At 26.2% G+C, this 6,397-nt stretch overlaps 1 protein-coding gene across 7 annotated transcripts in view; it reads left to right on the forward strand.

Annotated features, from left to right (window-relative positions):
* The window catches only part of LOC107605901 (calcineurin B-like protein 7), a 4,939-nt gene continuing 3,168 nt past the window's right edge, over positions 4,627-6,397 (forward strand). For 2 of the 7 annotated variants that reach the window (XM_016307839.2, XM_016307842.2), the window contains exon 1: positions 4,627-4,811. The gene's annotated coding sequence lies outside the window, so the exon portion shown is untranslated. Of the gene's footprint in view, positions 4,812-5,019; positions 5,453-6,397 lie in introns of those variants that run through there. The other 5 variants (XM_016307840.2, XM_016307843.2, XM_021106274.1 and 2 more) reach the window with 3 other exon arrangements.

Raw genomic sequence — 6,397 nt, forward strand, 5'->3', positions numbered from 1 at the left:
TTTGACATAAAAAAATAATGAAATGTGTATTTTTTGGCAACTATCCTAAGAGTTAAATATTTTTTTGGTTCTGACAATAAGAATGGAACTGTTGTCGTCTTACAATTTGTTAGAGTAAAATTATTTAATAGTAATATTCATTCATAATTTTCTCAAAATATGTTTTTTTACTCTTTGTGTAATAAATTAAAATTCTCATGAAACATTGATTTACGAAATTCTATATATAGCACAAAAATATTCTTCAATCTTAAAGATGAAAATGTCATTCAATTTAAAAATAGGTATGCATGTTTCTTTTTTTATTCTTTAGTTTAAGACTATTTGTGTGATATCTAATGTCATTTTTTCTTTATTTATTTAGTTTTGCAAGATCTGAAGGACCTAAAAGGCTAGAAACAATATCGGCAGAATTTAAATGAGATTACATTCTTAAAAATTTACTAAGGCAAAACCATTGAGTAGTTAAAGAAAGTAGATACGTTAATTTTTTTAGCTGAAAAAAATAAAAAAAATCAATTCATTACACATAGATTATTTTTATTTATTCATCTTAATTATTTAAGTTTATTTTTAGATTTAAAAACCCACCGAATAAGGAAATTTGTTTGTTTTTTTATTCAAATCAAACTTGAATTTTTTTAAAAGATTCAAATTATAATTAAATTTTATTTTTACTATTATATCATACTTTGTCTTCTCACGTCTTTATTCTTTCTATCTATATCTTAAATCAGAAATTTTTTTTCTTTTTCAGAATGTTGTTTGTATTGTCTTGCCTACCATAAGTCATATTATAGATACTCCAAATTGGTGGTACAACCAATATGAATGTAATAGGTCTATCTATGCTCTTACAAAAATTTTCAAGTATTCAAACTGTGACCGTCTTTTTTTATCCATAAGTCCAAGATTTTTTATTTATTTTTTAAAATTAAAGCCTAATAACAGTGGATTAAATATTGAATATGTCTATATTTAATTTTTTTTTATGCTAATTTTTTTATTAAGCAGGTACCAAATCAAGTTTGGTGTCATTGATGACTATGACTATACATATTTTGTAGTCTTTAATAAGAAAGCAAAATAAATATTAAAAAAAAGCTGTGTAGAGATACTTAATCCACTCTTATTGATATGTTCTAATCAGTATATATTTATTTCTAGAAATATTGATGGAGATATTTTTAATGATAATTTTTATATTTTTTATTATTAATATGTTAAATGATATCCTGCAGAAAGGAGATCCATCATATACATCTACACTTTTACTCGACAAGACCTTTTTCTTTATCATTGAAGTCCAAATATCTGATACTCCACATTTTTTACCTTCTTATAAAGTTAGAAAGATAACTAATGATATGGACCGCATAAATAAATTCAGAGAAGGTTGCCTATTCAAATTGTAGGTGCAGTTACAATTGCAATTTCTATTAAAAATTAATTAACTTTTTTATTTTTTGTTCATTAGTAGTATTTAATTTATATAAAATAATTAATAATTAATATAATTTTAGAATGTTGACTACACTAGTTGTTTGCTTCAAATCTCAAAGACATCTTCAGTCATTAAAGAAGAGGAAATAGAAGGTGCAAAGGTAGTTATTCAAAAACTATTTTTTCTTAAAGTTAAAGTCTAATTTTATTCAAAAAATATTATTGAGTTAAAATAAAATGTGAGAAGGATGTCTTTAATTTAACATAGTATTTTGTACAAAATTTATTGCTTGAATTCTCCAATGAAATTACGGAGGAGATCTATTAGATACACCTACACTTTTACTCAACCTAATTGACAAGATCTTTTTCTTTATTGTTGAAGTCCAAATATCTGATAATCTACATTTTTACCTTCTTATAAAGTTAAGAAGATGACTAATGATGTGAACCTCATAAATAAATTCAAAGAAGCTCACCTTATTCAAACTATGAATGTAGTTACAATTGTAATATTTATCTTTATAGTAATACCAATAGGGAGTTTTTATGCTGACATAGCGTTCATACATTGAGTTTGGGAATTTATTTGCTTAGGTGTCGTCATTAAAATTTTTTTTAAAATTTTATTTATAAATTATAAATTATTATTTGTTTAGGTGGTTACTTTTTAAATTTTTAAATAAGTTTTTTTTAGATGGTTAGGTATTTAGTTTTTAATATTGTTGAACTAATTATTTGCTTAGGCGCCGTCATTAGAAATTTTTAAAAATTATAAATTATTATTTGCTAAGGTTGTTCACTAGAAATTTTTAAAATTTTATTTATAAATTATTTATATGGATGGTTATTTTTTAAATTTTTAAATTATAATTATATTTTATTTTTATTATAATAATATTACTCTTTTATTTAAAGAAAAAACTAAAAAATTATAATTTTTTGAAAAAAAATAAATTCACATAATAACTAATAAACTCTAAATAAGTTTACATAATTATTGATTATTGTAGTTACCTTATATTCCTAAGCTAATAAATTAAAAGTTTAAAAAATACTAAGTTCACCTAATAACTACTAAACTCTAAATAAGTTTATGTAATTGATTGTAATTACCTCATATTTCTCTCCACCTTTATTTATTTTTGAAAAAAATTTCGTGTTAAATTAATTAGTTATTAGAGTTTATAATTTAAATTCATTTGTTTTAATTGTGAATTCTAGCTATGTATCAACTATAAAAGTATGAGTTAGAGATACATAGTACAACACTTCCATTGCTTAGTTCATTCTATCTGTGGTCGTTCTATAAGATTTTGAAGCTGCATACGAACATGAGACTTCTAATGTCTTCTTCAGATCAACATGATGGTAAAATAAAGAGATTTGCTAATTTGATACATGATACTGAAAAATGAAAATATTAATTTTGCTGTTGATGATGAGTCAGAAGTTAAAATTTCAGATAATCTGCTAATTGTAACTACTGATAACTCTCTTTCATATGATAGACTTTGCATATTCAAATTTGTTGCAAAACATGTTAAATTACAGGTATTTTTAGAGTAGGACAATTCTTGCACCCACGCTCTAAGAGTGTCGAAAAGGTAAACGATTTCATCTTAACAATCTTCCCAAGGATGGAAAAGGAATATCTAAGTTCTAACACAACATGTCAAGTTGATGAGAATAAAGATGTGGAATAAGAGTGGTTCACACCAAAATTTCTAAATGACATCAAATGTTCAGAACTATCCAATCACAAGTTAATTTTAAAGTCAAGAGTTGCTGTAATGCTACTGCAAAACATAGACCAGACTTTAGGTTTATGCAATGAGACAAGGTTAATAATTAATAAACTTGGCAACAACGTAATTGGAGTGATGGTAGTGATTGGTAAAAATATTGGCGACAAATTGTACATTTCAAGAATGAACTTGATCTCTTCAAATTTAGGATTTCCATTTAAGTTTTAAAGGAGACAATTTTCATTAACAGTGTGCTTTGCAATGACCATCAACAAGAGTCAAGGTCGATCATTATCACATGTAAGGTTTTACTTGTCAAAATCAGTGTTCACCTATAGACAACTTTACGTTGCTTTGTCAAGAGTTAGGAATTGTAGTGGACTCAAGATTCTAATTTTGGACAAAACGGCAATCTAAAGTCATCAACAACAAATGTCTTGTTTAAAATTTTTTTTAATAATATTTAAGTAAGAAAAATAGTATTTTTATTTTAATATGTTATGATTTATACTTTTGTACAACTATTTACTGTAAATATAACTAATTTATCTATAACTCTACTTTCAGATTTAAAATGAAATGTATAATAAGGAGTACAATATTATATGCCAATTGCTTTTTTAATGAGATTAATAAAATATTAAGTTGTTAAAAAATTTTTATTAGCCTTTTGATATAAAATTTAGTATAAAATTGACATATTATTATTACAGTTATATATGTTCTTATTTTTATAAGTCTTATTTCTTATAATTTAAAAATAATATAAATTTTAAACTGTTCTATTTATATATTTTTTTAAAATAATATATTCAATATATTTATTATATAATGATGATAATAGTATTATACTAAATTTAAAAAATTTATGATTATAAAATATTATTTTTAATTTATTATATCTAATTAAAATATAAATTTGTGCATCGAACAGGTTTAATCCTAATACAAATACATAACAAAACAGTATAATAATTGGTGGGCCGAGGAGGAATGACGAAAGATTTGAAGTGGGGCCAGCTGAAATTTATTGTATATTGAAAAATGCTCAAGAATGAATATTTTAGTATAAAAAATTGATTAAAAATAATTTAGCATTAAATAAAAATATTATCACCTATTTTTTCTTGTATATAAAATTGAAGAAAGTTTCAAAAAGATTTGGACCAGATCATGGGCTGTCAAGCAGATTAATTTGGTCCATTTAAATTTGTAAATTTAAACAGATGTACTAATGATGTATTAAATATGACAAAAACTATCCTAAGGAGTGATGACTGATGACATCTCTTTTGATCTGAAATTGATATTAAATTTATTAAGATATTTTTATTATAATTTTAAATACGTAAGTGGAATTGTTAAAAAATTAAAAACACTAAAAAAATGAGAAAAATTGAAATAGAGTAAACGAGCAAATGTGTTGATTTAACTGTTTAAGAGAAAAAGGTGAGGCGGACCGCGCCTAAATGGATGGTTGCTTGTGATTTGAGATTATAAATATTCATTCATGAAGCCACCGCAAAAATGAAACTATAACAATAACACTCCAAAACACCTCCTTCCCTTCCACGTCATCTCCATTCAAGAAGCTCACGTCCGACGTCCGTCTCCCGTCAGGTCTGTCCCTCTTTCGTTATATATTCGCACTCTTCTTCTTCTTCTTCTCGAATATTCCAATCAAATTGTATTCGTTATGTCAGCAACGAAAAAATCGTTTCGCTTCATACGTGCAAATCTGCATTTCAAAGCTACGCCTACGAACGAACGAACGAACAAAGTCATTTCTTCTCCTTCTTCTTATTCTTCTACACTGCCATATGTAGGGTTGTATTGATTTCTCATCTGAATCTTGTGAATAATTTACATTAAATTAAAATATTAGTAGAAATTGAGCATTACTAATAAGAGGTTGAGAATTCAAATTCGAAGTGAACTTTAATTTGGTACTACTCGTGAGTCATGAATGACGAAAAGGTTAATTATTTAATTGATGGCCTCGTGTACTGTGATCTCATTGATATTTTTCAGTAAAGCGGTGCCGATATGCATTTCAAATTCAACGAACTAAATTAATGCCTCTGACTTTGCCATTATTATCATCACGCCTACCGCCTCTTGGAGACGTGTTTCACAGCTTCAATCTCCTTTCTCTTATTCTTTCAAGCAAAATAAAAAATTCTGGTGCCTCTTTACAATGGAAGCAAGATCTACTCCCCTGGCCTAAGCTTCCTCAGTTAGTGTGTTTTCTATTCTTATAGGTTGTATCTATATTTCAAAATAGAGTACAATTTTTAATTCTTTTTTCCTTTTCGTCTGCAAAAATTAGGATATTGGTTATTCTTTCATAGATTCCTCGTGAACTATTTTTCTGTCGTTTATTTCTTTAATATATGAGGCGTCCTTTTTTATTATTTCGACTTGTTCAATAACTGGTTGGTTCATGAATAAGGTAACGTGGCTATACTATTGAACATGTTCTAATAGTGTGGCCAGCAATGAATTAATAAGTACCTAGCTTATTTTGATTTTTTGTCTGTATAGGTCTCAATTATCTCTTAAATGTTAGAGTAATGTTATTTTATCATGAATATTTAATCAGAGTGGATGTCAAAACTGAATGAAGTATGATAACTAAATCCAAAAAAAAAGAAAGAAATGTTTTTCCTTTCAGTATCTGTGTAATATTAATGTAATGGCCATTTGTTTTTGAATAGGACTTGGATTTTGTATAATTTTTCATGTCCCTTTCATTCAATATTATAGTTTTGCAATCAATCTGAGCCATCAAAATTGAACAAAGGCGATGCGTCCAAATAAACTTGTTAAATAAATTTATTTAAACATATTTTTCCTCCAAAATCATGAATCTTTTAACAAATCTAAATTAAAAATAAAATAGCCCTTATTTTTTAAAAAAACAGATTAGTTTCTTGCAAGTAGCATTAGTTTTTTTTCCGTTTTATGTTTAATTTATAGTGCTATATGTACTACATAGAAGGCTTGAGTGTGTTTTTAAGTGAGGAAAAAGATGTAACCGTCCACAGAGTAGCATGAAATCATGTTTGGCTAATCAAATTTGCCTCTGCCTTTGTAGATTTTTCCTTGAGTACACTTTTTGCTTCATCTGCTTTGACTTTTTTGAAAACTTCCCAAACTAAAAAAGTTATGAGCCGTCTAGCCCTATCAAATTGATTCTAGCTCTA

The sequence above is a fragment of the Arachis ipaensis genome, chromosome B07 (assembly GCF_000816755.2).
Source record: "Arachis ipaensis cultivar K30076 chromosome B07, Araip1.1, whole genome shotgun sequence".
In the NCBI taxonomy this organism is placed as follows: Eukaryota; Viridiplantae; Streptophyta; class Magnoliopsida; order Fabales; family Fabaceae; genus Arachis; species Arachis ipaensis.